Raw genomic sequence first — 24,603 nt, 5'->3', positions numbered from 1 at the left:
CCTCTCACACAGCAATAGGATCCCCCTTTTCCTTATCTACCATCTCACCAGCATCTATATTCAAAGGATCATTAGCCGCCATTTCCACCACCTCCAGACACACATTCCCCTCACCTCCCTTATCAGACATCCGCAAGGACAGTTCTCTCTGGTACACCCTTCTCCACTCTTCCTTTATTCCCAACATCCCCGACGTTGGCACCGTCCCCTGCAACCGCAGGTGGAAAATCTACCTGTTTATTTCCTCCCTCCTAAGTATCCAAGGGCCCAAACAAATCTTCCATGGCTTTATCTGCATTTCACTCACTCTAGTCTACTGCATTTGCTGCTTACAATGTGGGGTGGCACGGTGGCTCAGTGGTTAGCACTGCTGCCTCACAGTGCTGGGGACCCAGATTCAATTCCAGCCTCAGACAATTGTCTGAGTGGAGTTTGTGCATTCTCCCTGTGTCTGCGCGAGTTTCCTCCAGGTGCTCTGGTTTCCTCCCACAATTGGCCATACTAAATTCCCAATAGTGTTCAGGGGCAAATATAGGTTGGTGTGGACTTGTTGAGTCAAAGGGCCTGTTCCCACACTGTAGGGATTCTAATTCTAAATACAATGTGGTCTCTTCTACATTGGGGAATGAAGCATGGACTGGGTGACCACTATGCAGAACACTTACTTTCTGTCTGCAAAAAAGACCTTGAACTTTCAGTTGCCTGCCACTTCAACACACCACCTGTTCTCTCTATAACATCTCTCACTTATGCCGCAGTAAGCTCCAGAGAACTGTTCTCTCTCTTTCCACTTTACTCCTCACCTCCTCCCTAACATCTGCATTTAAAAAAAGGTTTTCCTCACTACCATCAATTCTGCGGAAAGATGACTGGACCTGAAACTCTGATTTATCTCTACAGATGCTGGCACAGCTGCTGAGTTTTTCCAGCAACTTCTGTTATCGTTGCTGTCATGGCAAAGCTGGTCATCAAACCTGGGAATTCGCAAACGAGCGGCCTGAGCTCAGCAGGTGGGAATGAGCCGTTAATTTGCATTTCAGTTCGGCGAACAGATGATAGTATAACTTTAGTCTTACTTTTCAGGTCGCGCAGAACCGCGATCTCTCTGTCTGTCTGTCTCCCTCACTCTCCAGCTCCAGGCCGGACCAATCTGCTAGCGTGGAGGAGGCCAAGCCGCATCAGCTTTCTTCCGGTCCCGTCTCCATAGCGACAGCGCGCAGCAACAACACGAGACCGCTGCTCGACGAACGCCAGTCCACCTCCAGCCAACCGTTCTCCCCTTGAATTTCCCGCTCAAACCCAGCGCCCCGACCCGGTTTCTGAGATCCCGCTAGTCTGAGCTCCGGCTGCTCCCCAATCCCCGAACTTTAGTTCCCACTCCAATCGGCCGCCCAGCGCGTGAGGAGCGTTCCGTTCAAATCCTCAACGGTTAAATGCAGGCCGCTGGGCACCGAAAGGCCGGCTGTCGGTATCTCAAATAAAACAAAATACTATGGTTTCTGGAAAATCTAAAATATAAATAGAGCGTGGAGAAACCCTGCAGGTCTGGCAGTATATTTGGAGGGAGAAGCCTCCCTGAGGCACCCTTCCGTTCTTTTTATTTCAGATGTTCACATCTTGCTGCTGTCTGAAGTGTAACATTTTCCTTGCCCCAATGGAGGTGGTGTTCTGGCTATGGATATTGCTTGGACTGAACCGGCTGGATCAACATTGTTCGGGCGGCCAGGTTTTCAAAAGTCCAAGTAGAATAACTCTGGAGGAAAAAGTGCTCGGGAAAGTCATGAGGCTGAAGACGGATAAGTCCCCTGGGTCTGACAGGATGCACTTGGGGATATAAAAGGAAGAAACATTGTGGATGCACTGGTCGTAATTTTCCAGGAATCCTTAAAACTGAAAAGCTGCCAATGTAACACCTTAACAGAAAAATTTTTAAAAAGGCCAGTCAGCAAAACATCTGTTATTGGGAGAAATGTTAAAGTGTAATAAGTGTTGTGAGAGCAGAAAATTTAGAAATCCGTAATATAATCAAGTAAAGTCAGCTTAAAAGGGGAAATCATGTCTGACAAATGTGTTAGAATACAAATCAAAAGATACTGGAAATGAGAAACAAAAACAGACTTTTTTCATGTTTAATAGACTGGGAATGCTGGATAATGGCACTTGAGCAGACCTTATCAACCTTTCTAAAACATTTGCATTCATAAAAACTACCACACTGTGAATTAAGGCCCTTACAATGGCAAAAATATAAGATTTTGCAATCAGCGGAAAAAAGTAACTCAAGGGAAAAGTGATGTGGCCACCTAAAGAGTAACTAAAGGAGCACAATATATTTTCAAGACAAGATGGTGAATGGCTTAGAGGGGAACTTACAAGTTATGATATTCCATATATTTTCTTGTTTTGTCCTTTAAGATGGTAGTGGTTGTGAATTTGGAAAGTGCTGGCCAAAGAACCTTTGTGAATAATCTGCATTGCATTTTGTAGATGATACACACTCCTGCTACTGTGCATTGGTGATAACCGGAATTAATGTATCAAAATGTGATGCCATTCAAGCAGCCTGTTTTTCTTGGTTGATGCTAAGCTTTTTCAGACGATAGCAATGTTATGACTTTTATCCACCCTCTGGAATGGACTAGTTTGGATCACACTGCTAAGAAAATAAGCCAACTAGAAATAAAATTGAACAAATCACATGACATAAAATTAGGCACACACACTCTTCCTCCAGATGAAAGGGGTAGCCATGGATACCAGTATGAGTCCCAGCTATACCTGTAACTTTGTCGGTTACATGGAACAGTCTATCTTCCACAGTTACACTGGTACCATTCCCCACCTTTTCCTCAGCTACTTTGATAACTGTATCGGTGCCACCTCATGCCCACATGAGGAGGTTGAACAGTTCATCAACTTCAGCAACACATTCCACTCCGACCTTAAGTTCACCTGAACCATCTCAGACACCTCCCTCCCCTTCTTGGATATCTCCATCAAGGGTGACCGACTCAACACAGACATCTTTTACAAATCCACCGACTCACACAGCTACCTGGAGTACACTTCCTTTCACCATGCCTCCTGTAAAAACGCTATCCCTTATTCCCAATTCCTCTGTCTCCACCGCATCTGCTACCAGGAGGACCAATTCCACCATAGAACACACCAGATGGCCTCCTTATTCAAAGACGGCAATTTCCCCTCCCATGTGGTCGATGATGCTCTCCAGCGCATCTTGTCCACTTCCCGCACCTCTGTCCTCAAACACCACCCCTCCAACCACAACAAGGACAGAACACCCAGTCCACATCTTCCAACCCACCAACCTTCGTAAACGTTGCATCATCCTCTGCTATTTCCGCTACCTACAAATGGACCCCACCACCACAGATATATTTCTCACCTCTCCCCATCTGCTTTCCATAAAGACCATTCCCCCCACGACTCTCTTGTCAGGTCCATGCACCCCACCACCCACCCTCCCTTCTAGCACCTTCCCCTGTCACCGCAGGAATTGCAAAGCCTCCTCACCTCCATCCAAGGCCCCAAAGGAGCCTTCCACATTCATCAGAATTTTAGCTGCACTTCCACATATGTCATTTACTGTATCCATTGCTCCTAATGTGGTCTACTCTACACTGGGGAGACAGGATGCCTAGTTGCAGAGCGCTTCAGAGAACATCTCTGGGACACCTGCACCAACCAACTCCTTTGCCCGTGATCAAACACTTCAATTCCCCCTCCCATTCTGCCAAGGACATTCAGATCCTGGGCTTTGTCCATCGACATACCCTTACTACCCAACGCCTGGAGGCAGAATGCCTTATCCTCCACCTTGGGACCTTCCAACCACATGGCATCAATGTGGATTTCACCAGTTTCCTCATTTCGCCTCCCCTCACCTGATCCTAGATCCAGCCTTCCAACTCATGACCTGTCGCACCTGTCCATCTTCCTTGCCACCTATTCACTCCACCCTCCTCTCTGATCTATTGCCATTAGCCCTACCTCCACCGACCTATCGTACTCTCAGTACCTTCCCTCCAGCCCCACCATCCTCCCATTTATCTCTCCACCCTCTCAGCTAATGAAGGGTACATGCCCGAAATGTCGATTCTCCTGCTCCTCGGATGCTGCCTGACCTGCTGTGCTTTTCCAGCACTCCACTCTTGATATGCTGTTCAGTCAAACATACAAGGTTCTCTCTGCTAAAACCTTGTGATTTGTACCAAAATTGGGAGAGATATCCCTCAGATTAATAAAGCAACTACCTAGCACAGCTAAATTCACTAAGTCATAACTTATGGCCAGTCCCAGAATTTTTCTGTATGGCCAGCCCATGGGAAGGTCGGACTAACCAGAGTGGTGGCACAGTAGAACCCAATCAGGAGGGAATTGCCCTGGAAATTGTCAACATTGAATCTGGACTCATGAAGTCTGCTGGCAGCATGTAAGATGTGGGCAAAGAAACCTTCTGATTACCACTTGCCACACACCCTCAAGTGATGAATCAATAGTCCTCTATGTTAAAAACTGCCAGAAAGGATTTATAGCAGGAGGTAAGAAAACCGTCATGAGGGAATAATCAGTGTGGTGTGATCCTCATCAACCTACTTGTCATAGAATCATCTATCCATGTCTGTATTGACAGGAATGTTGACTGCCCAGGCCTTGTGGAGACAAATCCTGACCTTATACTGGAGATGTCTCCATTGTGTTCCATGGTACGACTGTGTGAAATGCATATATATATATAGTTGAAAACTGGCCATTTATGATATGCTATGAATAATCAACAGCACAAAAATGGTATTCAGCCACATAATCCCAGCATGTCACTTATTCCATTATCACTATCTGGCTGGGAGACAAGCCTGACCTAAAAAGGACTGTAGGAGAGTATGGCAAGAGCAGCACCATGTATACTCAAACCATAAGGTACCAACCTCACTACAATACAGGACTATATATAAACACTGTTCTGAGGTTTAAGTGATTCCACAAACACTGGATCAGATTAAAGCAGACCCAATACATTGAGTTATGAAGGTTGGTGGACAGTTACCTATCGGGAGCATTTTCAACTGAAAGTTCTGATTTGGTAATCTATTTTAGCTCATAGAGTCAAACAGCGCAGAAACATTCTGTTTAGTCCAACTTATGCTGACCAGGTTTCCTAAATTGAATTAGTCCTATTTGCCTGATTTGGCCCATAATCCCTCTAAACCTTTCCTATCATGTACCTGTCCAAACATCTTTTAAATGTAATTGTACTCACTTCTCAAGAGACCCCCAATATCATCTTTGCTAATAATTTGCTTGGACTGACATTCCATCTGCTAGAGCATGCAACTTTTTTCAGTTTAAGACTGAGAATGTTGTTCACATGTCACTATTTCTATCTACTTCTGCATCCACTCTGTCTTGATTGAACCAATCTGTTCGTTATCTCATGGTCCCATATAAAAAAAAAGAAAATTAAGAACAGATATAGATAATATTGTCTAAACACTATTCCACAATTAAATAAGATCATAGTTGATTTTGAACTTGTCACTTCCCCTCTTCCCTTGGTATGATAATGATAAATTCAATTGTCAAATTTAAATTTTCATCATCTGGTTGATATATTTGAGACTTTCACAGAGTAATTATTTTTTAAAAAATCAAGTAACACGAACTTAAAATGGCTACAGTGATCACCTGGGAGAAAGGTGAGGACTGAAGATGCCAGAGAGTCAGAGTGAGGAAGTTAAAATGTCACAACGGGGTTAGTCACCACGGGGATGCACACAGCTACCCCAGAGAGGCAAGACCAGCAGCAAATGGACACTGGTATCCTCGCAAACTGTTAAAATGGAGATAAAAATTGCCAGCATCAATGTGCGTAGCATCAAATCCGCTACGCAATGTGTTTCTATGATGGCCTTCCTGGCCAACGTTAAAACCGACATCCTGTTTCTGCAGGAGTGTGGGATACCGCACCTCAGCAGCTACAGGAGATGGTCGAGCTTGTGGGACCATGGGCCGTCAGTTTGGTCGGGGAGCAACGATAGCCACGCCTCCGGCCTGGATACCCTGTTGCGAGGAGGCAACTTCACCATCTCCGAGGTTAAGGAGGTGGTGCGTGGGCGCCTCCTTGTCACTGACGTCATGCACAGGAATGCTCCCCTGAGACTGATTAATGTATACACCCCAGTGGGTAAGAGTGAATGGTTGGCCGTCCTGCAGCAGCTTCCACTGCTGCTGGCTACGTCCAGGCGGATCTTTCTGGCCGGAAACTTCAACTGTATCATTGATGCAGATGGATGTTCCGGTTGGGGGGGACAGTAAACTGGACACCACGTCCAGAACCCTGATGGACAAGGTAAAAGATGCCAAGCTACACGACGTCTTCAGCACCCCTGCAGACGGAGCGCAGTGTAGATACACCTGGTCACAGGCAGGTGGGTCTATCCGCTCAAGGATAGATTACCTGTTTGTGTCTCAAACGCTCTCGGTCAGATCCACCGACATCAAGCCGGTGTTCTTCTCTGACCTCTACCTCCTGCTGGCCGTCTGTCACCTACAAGATGAGCAGCGGGCTGGTAAGGGAACATGGAAGCTGAACACAAAGCTGTTGACCCCGAGAAACATTGAGGAGCTCAAGAGGGACTACGCAGGTTGGAGAACCGTGAAGCCCCTCTTTGAGTCCCCAGCGGACTGGTGGGAAACAGTAAAAGGGAACAGCAAGAGATTCTTCATCCTCAAAGGTGTTCAGGAGGCGAGAGAGAGGCGGGGAAAACTGTCCCAGCTCCAGGAAAGTATGCAGAACCTGCTCCTGCTGCAGACAGTGGGGGGTCGATGTCATGGAGGATGTCAAGAAGGTAAAGGGCCAGCAAGCCTCGCTCTTTGCCTTAGAGGCCTTCAAGATAATCTTCTGATCCAGGTTCTGCTCATTGGAGCAAGACGAGACGTGCTCACATTTCTTCTTCCAGAAGGTGCACAAGAGATCTCCGTGCTCAGCAGCCTGAAGGCAGAAGATGGCTCGATAACGTCATCTCAGGCTGACATCATGCGGATCAGCAAATCCTTCTATGCCAGTCTGTATGACATGAAGCCAACCGACAGCGTGGCCTCCCAGTCGTTCCTGTCCTCTATCACGGAGGTCTTAGACGACAGAACATGAGAGAGGCTGGACCAGCCGCTATCTCTGGGCGAGCTGACCAAGGCCCTCGAGTCTTTCGAAAAGAATAAAACTCCCGGAGGCAATGGCTTACCGGTCAAGGTCTATTCTGCTCTGTGGGACTTAATTGGCCCGGACCTGCTGGAAGTGTATGTCAGTATGCTTCGGTAGACACCATGAGTGAATCCTTGAGGAAAGGCATCATCACCCTCATCTACAAGTGGAAGGGGAAGAGGGAAGAACTCAGAAATTGGAGACCAATCTCACTATTGAATGCGGATTACAAAATTCTGTCAAAGGTTATCGCCAACTGGGTCAGGTCTGCTCTGGGGTTAGTGATTCACCCTCACCAAACTTGTGCTGTACCGGGCAGGAAGATCGCTGAGAGTTTCAGACTCCTCAGGGATACGATTGCCTACGTGCAGGGCAGAGGGTTGGACACCTGCCTCATCAGCCTGGACTAGGAGAAAGCCTTTGACAGGATATCACACACATATATGAGAGATGTTCTCTCCAAAATGGGTTTTGGGGAGGGAATCTGCAATTGGATCAGGCTGCTCTACACCAACATTGTCAGTGCAGTCTCAATCAATGGGTGGGAATCAGATAGCTTCCCAGTCAGATCTGGAGTCAGGCAGGGCTGCTCTCTCTCTCCAGCCTTGTTTGTGTGCTGCATAGAGTCGTTTGCCGAGTCCATCAGGAAGCATGCGAGCCTGAGAAGTGTGACTATTCCTGGCAGCGGGGGCCTGCAGGTTAAGGCCTCCCTGTACATGGATGACATCGCTGTTTTCTGCTCAGATCCGCTGCCCGTGCACAGACTCATGTAACCAGTTTGAAAGGGCCTCGGGGGGCCAAGGTAAACCGAGGCAAGAGCGAGGCCATGCTCTTAGGGAACTGGGCCGACCAATCCTCAATCCCCTTCACCATCAGGACCTGAAGGTGCTGGGTATTTGGTTCAGGGGGGCTGGGGCATGTGCCGAGTCTTGGGAGGAGCGTATCAGCAAAGTGAGGCAGAAACTGAGCAGATGGAAGCTACGGTTGCTCTCCATCGTGGGAAAAAACCTGGTCATCAGGTGTGAGACACTGTCATTGCTGTTATACGAGGCACAGGTCTGGCCTATTCGGAGAACATGTGTCGCTGCAGTCACCTGGGCCATCTTCCAATTTATATGGAGTTCAAAGATGGACTGGGACCGAAGGGACTCGATGCATAAAGATCTGGGCAATGGGGGAAAAAACACACCCAATGCCACCCTCACCCTGATGGCCACCTTTGTGTGTGGCTGCATCAAGTTGTGCGTGGATCCCCGGTACGCAAACACCAAGTGTCACTACGTACTGAGGTTCTACTTGTCCCCGGTGTTGCGAAGGATGGGCCTGGCCTCGCTGCCGTGGAATGCTCCGAGTAGTTGGACTGTTCCGTACCACCTGTCCTTCCTGGAGAAATTTCTGAAGAAAAACACCTTTGACCACAAGTCCATCATGAAGTGGTCAGCACGTAGTGTCCTTGAGACCCTTCGGGAAAAGGAGAGGGCGGATCCTATCGAGCGGTTCCCTGAGCAGATTGTCAAAGTCATTTGGCAGAATGCCTCATCGCCAGGGCTTTCCAACAAGCACCAAGACATGGCTTGGCTGGTAGTGACAAGGGCTCTGCCTGTGAGATCCTTTATACACGCCCAGACTCTCAGCTGCACCGCATGCTGCCCTCAAAGCGGCTGCGGGGGGGGGGGAAACGAGACAGTCACACACATCCTTCTGGAATGTGCCTATGCAGAAGGAGTCTGGAGAGGAATGCAGTGGTGTTTGTCGAGTTCATCCCGAGCAGCGCCGCGATGCGGGACTCCATGCTCTATGGTCTGATCCCCAGGACGCACACCGAGATGAACATCACCTGTGCCTGGAGGATCATCAACTCGGTGAAGGATGCTCTCTGGGCAGTCCGAAACCTGTTGATCTTTCAGCTGAAGGAGTTGACCCCGACTGAGTGTTGCAGACTGGCACATTCCAAGGTCCAGGACTACGTGTGGGGGGCACGCTGAAGCTTGGGGCAGCTGCCACCAAGGCACGGTGGGGAAAGACCACCATGTAAAGTCTGCCTGCCTAAGAAGAACAGGGGGCCCATGCAGTCTTTTGGGCTCTGTTGACGCCTCAGCTAAATATATGGACATATGATTGATAAATGTACAGACCTGTATATACAAATGATAAATTTTGATCTCTGTATGCAAATGTTTACATATGTATGGCATGACCAACTGTACAGACCATCAAATTATTTTATGAATAAAGTATATTTTTGAAATAAAAAAAGAGTTAGTTCCATGCTTTGCTTCTCTTTCAGGACACATTGGGGACTCAAGGGTTAAACATTCGACTGCCAAAGGATTTACTGCAGTAGCACTGAAAGCCTGTACTCTTACAATACAGACAGAACATCTCAGTTGGGGGTGGGGGGGGGAGAAGGCTGACTGGATCTCAGAAATAGAGCCTAGTTGAGTCCCACAAGAACATTCCCCCGGAGCCCCATACAGAGGTAATTGCCCTTTCCTGGGAAGACTGATAGCCTTGGCCACAATCCTGTTAAACTGCTTGCTGTTCCCATTGGCTTACTTCCCCTCCATAGTAGCAACAGGATGTGAATCCCCAATTTACAGCAAGCAAACCCTTCTGCCCTAATCACTTCCCATCAACACATAATCATAAAGAATGCAATAATCAGTTTCTATAATCCATTCACACGTTATCACAGGACATCAACATTCATTGGGCTTTGTAAATTCATAATTACCTACTTTAAACTATGTGATGACAATCGCCCATGTTACTGATAAACCTTTTGTTTAATTCCTACAAAATATACTGTCTGTGTGTGTAAGACAGAGATTCGTGGAGAAGTGTCACCATAAGTAGACACACAGTTGTGTCTTCAGGAAGAAGGGCTTATGCCCGAAATGTCGATTCTCTGCTCCTTGAATGCTGCCTGACCTGCTATGCTTTTCCAGCAACACATTTTTCAGCTCTGATCTCCAGCATCAGCAGTCCTCACTTTCTCCATGTTTTGAACCTTCTCTAGTAGATACATCCACATACTGAATCAGAAAACTTCCTTGTACACACTTAAGAAATTCCTCTCCATCTAAGCCCTTAACGCAATGGCAGTCCCAGTCTATGTTTAAAATCCCTGACCATAATCACCCGATTATTCCTACAAATAGCTGCTATCTCCTTACAAATTTGTTCCTCAATTTCCCTCTGACTATTAGGAGGTCTATAATACAATCCCAATAAGGTGATCATCCCTTTCATATTTCTCAGGCAGCATGGTGGCTCAGTGGTTAGCATTGCTGCCTCACAGCACCAGAGACCCGAGTTTGATTCCCGCCTTGGGCGACTGTGTGGAATCTGCACATTCTCCCTGTGTCTGCATGGGTTTCCTCCAGGTGCTCCGGTTTCCTCCCACAGTCCAAAGATATGGCTAAAGGTGAATTGGCCATGCTAAATTGCTCATAGCGTTACATGCATTGGTCAGGGGTAAATACAGGGTGTGGATGGGTTACTCTTCGAAGGGTCGGGCTGGACTTGTTGGGCCAAAGGGCCTGTTTCCATACTGTAGGGAATCTAATCTAATCTACATAACTTCCTTGGATGTATTTCTGGGAATATCCTCCCTCAGCACAGCTGTAATGCTATACCTTATCAAAAATGCCACTCCCCCTCATCTCTTGCCTCCCTTTCTATCCTTCCTGAAGCATTTGTATCCTGGAACATTAAGCTGCCAGTCCTGCCCATCCCTGAGCCATGTTTCTGTAATTGCTATGATATCCCAGTCCCATGTTCCTAACCATGCCTGAGTTCATCTGCCTTCCCTGTTAGGCTCCTTGCATTGAAGTAAATGCAGTTTAATTTATTAGTCCTAACTTGTCCTTGCCTGCCCTGACTACTTGATGCACTCCTGTTCTCAATTGTATCAGTCTCAGATTGACCTCTTTTCTCACCATCTCCCTGGGTCCCACCCCCCTCCCCCTCCTCCCGCAACCTTACTAGTTTAAATTCTCTTGAGCAGCTGCAGCACATTTCCCTGCCAGTATATTAAACCCCCTCCAATTTAGGTGCAATCCGTCCTTTTTGTACAGGTCACTTCTACCCCAAAAGAGATTCCTATGATCCAAAAATGTGAATGCTTCTCCCATACACCAGCTCCTCAGCCATGCATTCATCTGCTCTATCCTCCTATTCCTGTCCTCAGTAGCTTGTAGCACCGGAGTAATCCAGATATTACTACTCTTGAGGACCTCCTTTTTAAATTTCTGCCTAACTCTCTTTAATCTCCCTTCAGACTCTCAACCTTTTCCCATCCTATGTCGTTGGTTCCAATGTAGACAATGACCTCTTGCTGGCCCCTCTCCCCCGTGAGAACATTCTGCATCCTCTCTGAGACATCCTTGATCCTTGCACCAGGGAAGCAACACACTATTCTGATTTTTTGCTGCTGGCCACAGAAACGTCTGTCTATACCTCAGACTAGAGAATCCCCTAACACAATTGATCTCTTGGAAGCCGATGTATCCCTCGTTGCATTAGAGCCAGTCTCAATTCCAGAAACTTGGCTGTTCATGCTATGTTCCCCTGAGAATCCATTTCAAACAGCATACTTATTTTGAAATGGGTATAGCCACAAAAGACTCCTGCACTAGCTACCTACCTTTCTTACCTTTCCTGGCGTTAACCCATCTATGTGACTGTATCTGAGACTTTCCCCCCTTCCTATAACTGCCATCCATCACATACTGTTGTTGTTGCAAATTCCTCATTGTTTCTAACTGTCTCTCTAACCGATTCATTTGATCTGATAAGATTCGCAACCAACAGCATTTATGGCAGATATAATCCACTGTAACCCTTAAACACTTTAAACTCCCACATCTGACAAGAAGTGCATATTACTCTACTAAAGGCCATTTTTGCTTCTTCACAATCTAAAGACCCAGAAAATAACACTGCCTTATTCCTCTATAATCACTGCCCCAGGTTAAATTAATAGTTATGGCTTGTATTTTAAGTTTAATCAAGAGACATATAATCAAGAAAGAACCCACTCTACTCACTACTACAAACTTTCTGTAGGTCACGCTTAAAACAACAATACATTTATCTGCTTCTGTGCTGTGAACTTCACCCAACAGTTCCTCCAAGATCAGTTGTGAATTTCACTGTTTGTTAATTTTCCCAGATGCACTCCGATATCCAGTGATACATGAATTCACACAGCAAAGGCAGTGTCAGTTTCTTTCTTTCTCTCTCTCCTGCACTGACCTCACCATGTGCTTCCTTTGTCAGTTGTTCTCCCTTTCCAAACTGCTGTTGTTTTGACTTTTTCTTCTAAAATTTTCAAAACATTGCAACAGCATATAAAACAATAATTGCAGCTCCTAGAATTCGAGGAAATCACCTCCAGCACCTGAAATACCTCAATAAAGGAGCAGCTGTTACAACCAGAAATTTTTCCCATCCTCCATCTTGGATTACCCAGAATCCTGTCATTCGTCATTTTTATAAATAACCTGGATGAGGGTATAAAAGTTAGTAAATTTGTGGATGACACTAAGGATAGTGATGACGTTGAATTGAAATAATATCCTTTATGGAATAACTTACCCATTTTGTCCAATGAGTGGCAAGCTTGTGTCTCGTGCTGTACTGCTTTGTTCTGTGCTCCTGGCATTTCGTGGTATGATGACATAATTCTCTTACGAAAAGATTGACAGTTGATGAATTGTCCTTAACTCAGAGAGTTATTTCAATCTTTCCACCCCCTCCTAACTGTCCCTCCAAAACAAAATCTAGTTACTAATAAAACAGGTTCTAAAACTTCTGTCGGCCTGTTGATTTGCATAATTATTTAAAATCTTAATTAACATCTCAGGTAACATTCAAAATGTGAAACTTGAAAAGGTTCAGAAAGGATTCACAAAGATGTTGCCAGGGTTGGAGGATTTGAGCTATGGGGAGAGGCTGAACAGGCTGGGGCTGTTTTCCCTGCAGCGTTGAAGGTTGAGGGGTGACCTTATAGAGGTTTACAAAATTATGAGGGGCATAAGTAGGGTAAATAGACAAAGTCTTTTCCCTGGGGTCGGGGAGTCCAGAACTAGAGGGCATAGATTTAGGGTAAGAGGGGAAAGATATAAAATAGACGTAAGGAGCAACATTTTCACGCAGAGGGTGGTACGTGTATGGAATGAGCTGCCAGAGGAAGTGGTGGAGGCTGGTACAATTGCAACATTTAAGAGGCATTTGGATGGGTATGTGAATAGGAAGGGTTTGGAGGGATATGGGTCGGGTGCTGGCAGGTGTGACTAGATTGGATTGGGATATCTGGTCGGCATGGACAGTGGGACCGAAGAGTCTGGTTCCATGCTGTACATTTCTATGACTATATGGCTCTATGCACATGTCAAACAGGACGAAATTATGTATATAACTAAACGATACAATTAAATGGTAAAAAATACTAAAGCATTCTTTTACTCAGCACTCTTTTCCCTTGGTGCCAGTGTGTGCAGCAGTTTGACAACTTGTATTGGGTTAAAATCAACTGTGGGTTAATTTGCTTGGCTGCTGAATGTATGATGATCAACATTTGCATCTGGTGAGAATTGCTGGTCACACAAGCAAATCATTATCTTGTAGCCAAATGGTTCACGACCTTTGAATCAGAGGCTGATGCACAACAGATTTATAGATGTCTTTGGGAAGAAGTTAAAAACTTCCAGAGTAAGCCTATAAAGGCAGGGGTTAAAGCAAAGCCAATAGCTATCAACACTTTTCTACCAAAGAATGGTTACAGACGTCTTGACATAAACCTATACAATCAGCAGAGGTACACATCATTTTATGTGCCTCCAATATACAGTGCCCAACAGCAATTTCCACTGTATAGCCTTCTTACTCCTCAGTCCTGGTCAAGAACTCACAGCTATTTAGATCCTACTTTGGTATCCCCATTCCCGAATGCTGGTTTTATAAATGGATTTACTGCAGCTCCAAACTTCAAATCTGATACAGCCCCTTTGTCCTCACTCAGACAATATAATTCTCGGAATGGGAACCACAGCAAAACACAACTGGGCCCTACATTGCTGACCACAGACCATGGTCCAGGACTTTTGGAAAGCCCAAAGATATTTAATTTTTCTACGAACCATCTGTTCAAAGTCCACAAATGCGACCAACTGGACCAAAGAAGACACAGATCCATAGTAGTGCAGGTTATAAGAGAGATGTTGTTGTGATTGCCTAGCATGGGCTGAAGAAGGAAGAATTCTTATGGATACAGGAAGAAAAAGGAAGACAATTTTTTGGGATCTCAGACACAGTCCCCTCCACTAAAGCCACCATCACCAACTTTGAACTAAACTTTGTCCATCTTACCTCCTTTGCCTGGAGCTGCAATTTGAAGACTGAAGAGGTTCTTGAGGATAGACTATCAAATGTGGTCAAAGTACTTCCAAAAGACAAGGCACAGATATTACAGTGTGAAAATGTTGATGCAAGCACTAACACTATACCTTCAGGAATACCATAGGAGACGTTGCCATCCATATCTCCAATTACACTGCCAGCAAGTTCTGAGGGCTCCCCTTCACCACCTCATTCTCCAGAAATCAATGAAACGAAGAGCCAGGAAACCAAGCAAAGAGAAACACAAACTCCTTTGGAAAGACTGACTATATCGTTTCTATTGCAAGTAAATCAGTACAAGTGAACGGAACAGCCATAGAACTTCAAACAGAGAAGTGCTAAAGAATCTCTAACACTACAACCACAGAAGGAGCAAAAACCCAATACTGCAGCCAGCAGCAAGGATGACAAAAAAGTTTCAGAAATTCCATTCGACAAAGAGTCCAAAAATAAAGACCTATCTATTGGTAAGACGAACCCAGGAAAGCCTAGCGACCAGCGAAGACAATTGGGTCGCAGAACACCCCCTCTGGGCATTAACAAGCACACAAATAGAGATCAATACACACCCCCTCAAAATCACCCAACTGAAGGTGCTGAAATTGTGGTATTGATTTAAAAAGGTCTGGTCTGTTCAAGTGTAAATCCCCTCCCCCAAGTCTCCAATCTGAGCACAGAGGTTGTTAAAATAATGGTTTGCTGGAAAAGAGCTTGAAGGCAACAAAATGCACTTGGTGTTGAGAGAGAGTGTAATACTACTTGCCTTAGGCTACGACTTTACAGTATTTGGTGAATTGTCTACTGTAACTTAATCTCTTGCTCAGTTGTGGATTGGAAAAATTCTTTGCCCGTTTGTAGGTGGGGGGAATAAATGGAACCATGATCAGCAAACTGGCATGAACATTATGCTGTGAGTCAGAATGTGGGTTTATTGTTCAGTGTGATTTTGTTTGCTGTAATTACACAAGAATGAAAGGGGAAGCAGTGGATGTTGGATCTATTTCCATGATGTTGAGCAGTATGGCAAATGGTTTTCTGTTCTACAGATCTATTTGGCACAGAATGTGATCAGTGTGTGAATGCTGACATTTAACTTTCTTTGTGTAGTGTACAAAAAATCTCAAACCCATTAATTAAGTGTTAGTGGGAAGTGATTGGAGTCACTACCTGGTTGGTAGATTTAACACAAGCTATTTAATTTCTTTGCTTTCTATTGTACAGATTTCTGTCTTTTCCACTGTTAATAGTAAGCAAGCCAGTTGGATTTTGAATAAGGGTAGGGCTACTGTCTAACATGTAACAGTGATTATAAATTACTACAAAAGACTGGATTATGTATCTCTGTGCTCTAAAGTAGGTAGCAATGGATTTTTATTTCTAATGCTCATTTCCAAGTGCTTTTTTTATTTAAAAGAGAAACACCCAGTCAATACTTTCCTGGAATTTGGTACATTGCAAAGTATTTGAAATGGGGTGAGGATTAGAGATTGGAGTAGAATTTGCCTGAATTTTCACCAAGACCCTTCTCTCTCTCTCTCTCTTTTTCCTCTCTCACTCTCTCTCTCTCTCTCTCTTCCCCTCTCTTTCTCTTTCTTCTCTCTCTCTCTTTTGAGCAGTTACTTTAGTCTGGGTTACTATGGTTTTGTCTAATTGCCAGTTTTTTTTTTGAAGTGATTCATCTCTGCTGTGGAAAATGTTGGATTAGTGTCTGAATTTTTCTTTTAAAATACATAATATCAAAGGACAAGAGTGCACTGAGTCTACTGCCATCTACTTAATTGCAGGTGATATGTGGATGCTTCTTGTTTTGCTACACAGGAAGAAAGTATTGACTCTTTTAAAAATGCCTATGGCTAGTTGCCATAGTAACCCAGACTAAAGTAACTGCTCAAAAGAGAGAGAGAAAAAAGAGAAAGAAAGAGAAAAGAGAGGGGAAGAGAGAGAGAGAGAGAAAAGGGTCTTGGCTGAACAAAGAATGTGAGAAGATAGGAAGAAAGAAAGAGGGAGGAGAACTGCCAAGTCCTAGCATGTAAAAGACTGCTCAAAAAACCTCTTAAAAGTACCTTTTCCATCAGTAACCTGTGACGCAGAAATTCATAACAAGGAGAAAAGAAGACACAGGAAGATCCAAAGAGAAGAACCTACAGCTGCCTAGTTTTAAGATAGGAAGAGTTGTTTTGTAAATCTTAATTGGAAGTTTTATCAGACTAGTATTATAGAAGGGACGGTAAAAGATAGGTTAAAGAAAGAAATTGTAAAGAGTGGTTAGTTAATTATTCTCTGTAATACTTTAAGAACTAAAATTATTAATGTTTACTTTACATAGTTCTTGGCCACTCGAATTTTTACAGATTACTGCATGGGATAAATCTTTTCTGTGTTCCTGGTTTTAAATTAAGCAGAGGAGTTAACCCTTTGTCATAACAATAGGTTACAGAGACACATAGATAGGGTGCAGACCTGAACTGAGAGGTGGCAAATGGAGTTTAATGTGGAAAAGTGTGAAGTGATTCACTTTGGAAGGAGTAACAGGAATGAAGAGTCCTAGGCTAGTGGTAAGATTCTTAGTAGTGTAAATGAGCAGAGAGATCTCGGCATACATAGATCTCTGAAAGTTCACAGCCAGGTTGATGCTGTGTGTTAAGCTTTTGTTGGTAGAGGGATTGAGTTTCAGAACCATATATCATGCTGGTGTGGCCACATTTGGAGTATTGCATAAAGTTCTGGTCATCGCATTATCGGAAAGGTGTGGAAGCTTTGGAAACGGTTCAGAAGAGATTTACTAGGATGTTGCCTGGTATGGAGGGAAGATCTTACGAGGAAAGGCTGAGGGACTTAATGCTGTTTTCGTTAGAGAGAAGAAGGTTGAGAGATGACTTAATTGAGACGTATAAGATAATCAGAGGGTTAGATAGATTGGACATTGAGACCCTTTTTCCTCAAATGGCAATGGCTAGCATGAGGGGGCATAGCTTTAAATTGAGGGGTGATAGTAGAGGACAGATGTCAGAGGTAGTTTCTTTATTCAGAGAATAGTAGGCGACGAATGCACTGCCAATAACAGTAGTAGACTTGCTGACTTTAAGGGCGTTTAAATAGTCATTGGATAGACATATGGACAAGAATGGAATAGTGTAGGTTAAATGGGCTTCAGATTGGTTCCACAGGTCAGTGCACCATCGAGGGCTGAAGGGACTGTTCTGCGCTGTAATGTTCTATGTTCTAAACAACTATTACCTGAAGTGAAAATATAACACCCCAAGGACTTTTATTCATTATGTACATAATTTCTTCTTTCTTTCACTCAAGAAAACCTTGTAATTGGCTCCCGCATTTTGATCATGGTCTAATATTTTATTAATGAGACGTGATATCTGCACACTAAAATAAATTTTAAACAAATGCTGTCGCCATCCACTTGGGATTAAAAGAAGGTAGTTGGATCATCTTGTTAACCTGTGTGTAACATACTGTATGGTTTCATAGTGTCTAAATTCTATCAGTCTTAGTATACTGAATGACTGGATATCCTCAGCACTCGAGGTTGTGTTCCAAAGATTTACAATTCCTTGAATGAAGACATCTCTCTTCATCTCAGTACAAAATAACTGATTCCTTATGATGAAACTGTGTTCCCTAAATTAGATTCTCCAGCCAGAGAGAACCCTCTCCACATCTACACTATCAAGTTTGTACAACAACTTGCATTTACATAGCAATACAGTAAAACATTCCACGGTACATGACAAAAGTGTTATGAAGTTGAAGGTATACTGTACCTTTAAGAGAGAGTGAATGCTGTTCTGAACTAAGAGCTTTTAGGCACCTGTGATATGACTAGATGGTAGTCTCAGAGTATACTGTAAAACTGAAAATTTGTAACATTTGGCTATGAAATGGATATTTGAGCTGTTTGCTGTTTTGACAACAATTTGAAGTTAACCAATCAGTTTAAATTACGCCCCAGGATCCTAAAACCCAATTGCGTTTCAATTTATTGTTTTGTTAACATCGAACCAATGAGATGATCAGATGTTGGGTATATGAAAATGCAGGTGTTTTGAAAATTGTAGAGAGAGTGAGGATCTGAAATTTGAATTTGCTTTGACTTTTTTTGGGGTTTTGTCATTTTAACTTCGTTTATTTTCGATTTAAAAATTCGATTGCTTGTATTTTCAGCAGATGTTGGAGGCATCAGCAGTTTCAACATAAGTAGTTATTAAAGAGGCTCCTGATATTTGAGGTTACAGGGAGCAAGAGGCTTCCGGTATTTGAAGTTATAGGGAGCAAAAAAAATTGCAATATTTCTTTAAAAAATTAACTTAAGTATTGATTGGAGTAATTTTAAAAAATATATATAATGAGGAATTATATAGACAGAGCAGACGTTAGTGAAATTATGTGAAAAATTTCCTGAAAAGTCTGAGGCCTTTAGAAAACTGGAGGTCTAAACAAAACATTGGGTGATGAAGAATGGCCATGAGGTGGCCCTAAAACTGTTCAATTGGTTAAATCGGCTCAGCAATTGATCTGGCAACGTAACATGGGAGCAGAAACAAAAGAGTTAATTGGACTATGGCAACAGTTTTGTGATGAGAGGCACAAAGAATCGGTTTTGCGCTCATGGCAAGATACTGCCACCAAATTGGGGATTGAATTAACCGCAAATGGTGTTATGGAATCTGTTGAGGTTCTTAAAAATGACAAGCAAAACAATTACAAAAACAGAATGAGAAGTCACAAGTGACTGGTAAACAAACAGAACTGCACAGTTCAATGGTTGGCTTTAATTTTAACGAGGAAGACAAAGGTAGATGAGTGGTGTTTTTTTTTGCAGCTCCCATTTCAAACTCTTCCTTACAGGCTGATCAGTCTTTGGAATGTACAGCAGTTACACTTAATTCTCACATTCCCGTCACTCTCCCACATCCCATTTCTAGGTCTTCCCAGTTCAGACTTGTAAATAATCCTTGTACTTCCAAATCTGAAACTGTTGTAAGTTCAGCAATAATACCCCGATCTAAACCACGGACTACTAAAGCTATAAAGACCCTTGTTCCTCCCTCTCCTTTTCAGGATGCAGATCATATTGCTTATAATACTCATAGTAAGAAGAAATTAAGGCAGTCCAGATCTATTAGTAAGCATCATGTTCAACAACCAGAAACTTTATCAAATTCCTCTTCTGAAGATACAGAAGATGAAAAGCCCACATTAAAAATATTCCCTGTAAGGGAACTACCGAACCCACAAGCTGCTGCTCCTAACGCAACTATCCGTGTTTATTGCCCATGGAAGCCCCATGAAATCATGTCTATCATTAATAATGCACTGGGTGCCTCGACAATTTGTTGATTTCTTAAATACTACAAGTAAGGTTTACGATGGTAATGCAAAGGACCTTTGGTCTCTTACAGCAATTATTATCCGCTCTGGATATGCCTGTTTTATTGAACACATTAATCATGACAATTTTACTGATTTTGCTAATGCTGTAATTCAGGAGCAACAAAGACAAGATAATATTCTAGCTGCTGCATCTGCTGTATTGGCAAAACCTATTGATTTTGCTTGTATTTTGGAACCATGACCGAAAAATAAAGAGACTGCTGAGGATTTTTTGGAATATTTTAGAGAATGTTATGAATCTTATTCTGGAGATCAAGGCCAAACTTTTAATGCTGTTAATATTCAGTATAACTCTATGTTATTAAACTGTTTGCCGTCCTCTGTAACCACGGCCGTCACAACAAATAACTTGGAATGGATTGAAGCCACTTCTAATCAACTCCGCCATTCTATCAGAGTTCTGTGCAAACATCAAAGTGAAGAAAAACCTCAAGTTTGTGTGAAATCGGAGTTTGTTGTTCGAGAAAGATCTTGCAAGCAAACATCTCGGCGTAATAATAATGGTTCTGTAACTAACCGGAACACTGATTGTGGACCTAATCAGAGGGCTCGTTACCCTCCATCCAGAAATATGCCTATTGGCTGTTTTAACTGTAATAGCCAATATCATTGGGTCCGTGACTGTCTAACCCAAGTCTGCTCTATCTGTGCCAGTACTTACCATTGACGTACTGCTTGCTCTAAAAAGGTATCAAAAGAAGAACAAAGAAGACAATTCACCAGTTTTTCTCGGAATAATCCTTTTTCTCAATGACTACATAATTTTCCTTTACGTGTCCTGTCTTTTAAGCAGGAAACTACAGTCTACTCAAAGTTAACAACAAATGGTATCCTTTTTTTAATTGACACAGGAGCTTCAATGTCTTCTGTAAGATCTGACATGGACTTGCCAATTTCAAAACAAATGAAGAGTTTGGTATACAAGGAGAGAGCAAAGAATATCCACTTTCTGAATGAGTTCCTGTTTATTTTCAAGGTTATTCCCCACCTTATTGTTTTGTAATTACAAACAAAATATCAGGCAATTTGATGGGACGAGATTTGCTGTGCGCCTTTCAAGCAAAGCTTGAATGTTCCCTGATGGTGTCCAGCTTGATTCTGATTCATACGAATGTCAGTTGTATGTATCCACTAAACCACAGTGGTGGTCACTTGATATTGATCCCCAAAACTCTGGAGACCACATTACTCTTGCTCATGACCAAACAGGCCAGGATAAAATTCTTGAAAAGTTTTTTACGGTTTTAATTGGAACCAAATGGACAGTGCACATTTTGGCCCATGTCACCGGTCGGGAAGGAGAGGCAGATTCTGTTGAAATACCTCCACGTCTATGGAAGCAAGGGGACTTATCAGCACCTCATATCATTCGAAAGGTTAACCCGCCTCATCATGCTAGAGAACCTGGCCCTATGGTTCACCATGCAATTACCAAGGCTGACCCACATTGTTATGTGTTACAGACGATTCAAAAAGATTTGACTGTTCAATATTATACAACTCCTAATTCCTGTAGTGCTTCACTTCAGCATCATGAGAGTCGAGACATCCTTGATTTAGTCATTCCAGATGTATGGCCTCAGACATCCACTCATGTTGGACTGTGAACTTATTCAAGTTGCTTTAAAACCAGATGTTATCTTGCCATCCATTCACCAGTATCTGCTGAAACAGCAAGCAATTCCAAGTATTACATTTTTAACAGAAGATTTCCTCCATCAAGGCATCTTAGTCCCATGCCAATCACCTTGTAACACTCCAATCATGGCCATCCCAAAACCTGGAAAACCAAATCAATACAGAATGATTCAAGATTTGAGAGCTATCAATGCCATTGTTCACCCACTTCATGCCTTAGTTCCAAACCCAGCTCATATTTTATCAAATATACCTGCGGATACTATATGTTTCGCTGTTGTTGATCTTCAACGTGAATTTTTTTCACTACCACTTCATGGGAACAGCCAGAACTTATTTGCCTTTATCTTCAATGGACAGCAGTTAACTTGGACTCAACTACCTCAGGGTTTCGTTCATTCCCCAACATCTTTTTCTCAGATCTTACAGAAACAATTGAAACCTTAACAATTGGATCTACATTAGTTCAACATGTGGACGACCTCTTTGTAGTCAGCTTTGATGAAGAATCAAATAGATCTGATGTTGTCCTTCTTCTGAATTACTTAAAGCACTTGGGTTACGTGGTCTCCTCACAAAAAGTCTCTGCCGCACTATGCCAAGTCAAGTTTTTGGGTTCTATTATATCAGCTGATTCATGTTCCCTGGAACAGAGCCACATAACTCCTATTGTCAACTTCTCAACCCCAACTACTGTGAGGCAAATGAGCCAATGGTGGGCATGGTCAACTTTTGTAGACAATGGATTTCCAATGCATAAATAATAGCAAATGTCCAAGTTCGGCCGGATCTTTCCGATATGCCAATCTCCAACCTTGATATCAATATGTTCACTGATGGAAGTTCCTTTATCGACCATACAGGAACTCGTCTTTCACGTTACGCTATAGTTGATGACTGTGGCTCTATCCTGGAGTCAGCTGCCTTTGATAGCCCTTTTTCAGCTCAGCAAGCCAAACTTTTTGCACTCATTCGTGCTTGTATTTTAGGGACAGGACTCCGCACTAACATTTATACTGATTTGCGGTATGTTTTTGGTGTTGTACATGATTTTGGGCAACTTTGGAGTAACAGGGGATTTTTAACAAAATCTGGTACTCCCGTCAGATCTTGTAACTGCACTCTTACTTCCAAAACAGGTATCTGTTATAAAGTGTACTGCTCATGGAAAAGGCCAAAACTCTGTTGATATTGGTAACCATGCCGCTGACACGGCTGCAAAACAAGCAGCTTGTAACTGTCTCGTGATTGTGCCTAAAATGATGAGTCAGACTGAAAGTTCTGACGAGAATAAGTCTGCCTTGGATAAACTAATGCCAACCATTCAAGATGTAGTTACCTAGCAGAGGGATGCCTCTGAATCTGAAAGGCAGCTGTGGTCTAAAGCCGGCTGTTATTGTAATCCTGTTACTAAACTATGGACCACTCCAGCTGGAGAGATTTGTATGTCAAATGAGCTTGCTTTATGGGTAGTCGATTGTATTCATAATGATATTTACTTGGTGCTCTTTCAACGTCTGATTCGCTTTTGAATACCTGGTGGCATCCTCGCTTCCGGCAGATGGCTCAACAAGTCAGTGATGGATGCTTTACATGTCAGGAACACAATCCTGGAAAAGGCATTCCTTGTCCTGCAGGTCAGGCACCTCTCCCGGAGGGACCTTTTCAAACTCTTCAATTAGATTTTATTGAGTTAGAAAAATGTCAAAATTATGTGTAAATTTGATTTCAGTTGTATTATGGGAAACCCTGATAAGCCTTGTCCTCATTTAAATAGGTCACATAATAAAAGAGACAAAGGGGGAATGTCAACTTTAACCTATAATTTGTTTTTAGAAACCCATCATAAAATATTTGCAGAAGATGTTATGCTCCTACTTCATTGAGAGATTCTTTTACCCCTTTTATCCTGCCAAATCCTAATATGGGGATATGGAACAATACTAAGGTATTTACAGGGCATAATATCTCTTTTAGTTACCCTCAATGGCACTAATATTTTGCCAGTTATTGGGTGGGTAGAACCATTTTGGGATCTCAACCATGTTTCTTATCATGAAACTCACCTTATTCGATTAGATGATTTTCACCCTCAACGCCCAGGCCCAAATTATGTAATCATGGACTATCCACATACTGCAGGAAGTCACAAAGGTAGGCCCGCTTCTTACTGAGAAGGTCCCTCTATTATCTATACTAAACCAGGATTTTTTTTTCAGTTATAATAATGCATCTAACTACCTTGTCCTAAATTAAGCAAGTGCTCCTCGTGCTGTAGGAACACTCTTTCCAATTACTGTTCCCTGTCCAATTACCTGGCAATGGAATCAAAATTCCCTTCTTAAATGTTCAGTTTCTCCTGACTTCTGTGCAGAATGGAAGAATCTCAAGGCCATATCAAGGAGCAAAACTCACTCATTAGCATATGCAGCTCTTAGCTTTCATTCATTAGGAGGGTCTTCAGGAATTATTAGTCATCAGAATTGTAATTATTTGATTTGTGGGCTCACAATTTTGGGAAATGAGACAAGTGCTGCCTTAATAGAAATTAGAGACATGCTTTTAGAATTGCGCCTAGTTGCCCAACAAAATTGATATGCCTTTGATTACATACTTGTGAAGGAAGGTGGAGTTTGCACTGTAGTTAAAGAAAAATGCATTACGGGGGTCACTGATCTTATTGAAAACATTACTACACATATTAATAAGATACACACTTTTGTCAGCCAAATGAATGAAGGGGTGGGATGGGGAGATTGAGGTTTTGGTTCATGGTACAACTGACTTATGCATATAGCTATGTATGGTGCTACTGTTTTAATTGGTCTTTTTATTGGTATTTCTATAGTTAAGGGCATTACTGCTAAAATATTAATTACTATTGACAATATTGGCTCCACCCAGAAAATACTTCTTCTCCACTTAAATGA

The 24,603-nt window shown here is 43.0% G+C and overlaps 1 protein-coding gene and 1 pseudogene across 1 annotated transcript in view; one reads left to right on the top strand and one right to left on the bottom strand.

Moving 5' to 3' along the window:
- Nucleotides 1-1,348, bottom strand: part of lrrcc1 (leucine rich repeat and coiled-coil centrosomal protein 1) — a 194,609-nt gene extending 193,261 nt beyond the window's left edge. The window contains exon 1 of the mRNA XM_060824397.1: nucleotides 1,077-1,348. The gene's annotated coding sequence lies outside the window, so the exon portion shown is untranslated. The remainder of the gene's footprint in view (nucleotides 1-1,076) is intronic.
- Nucleotides 953-23,016, top strand: LOC132815223 (la-related protein 4B-like; annotated as a pseudogene).
- Nucleotides 23,017-24,603: the final 1,587 nt, after the last annotated feature.

This window comes from Hemiscyllium ocellatum, chromosome 4 (assembly GCF_020745735.1).
Source record: "Hemiscyllium ocellatum isolate sHemOce1 chromosome 4, sHemOce1.pat.X.cur, whole genome shotgun sequence".
Taxonomy (NCBI): domain Eukaryota; kingdom Metazoa; phylum Chordata; class Chondrichthyes; order Orectolobiformes; family Hemiscylliidae; genus Hemiscyllium; species Hemiscyllium ocellatum.
This window is presented reverse-complemented; position numbering and strand designations above follow the sequence as displayed.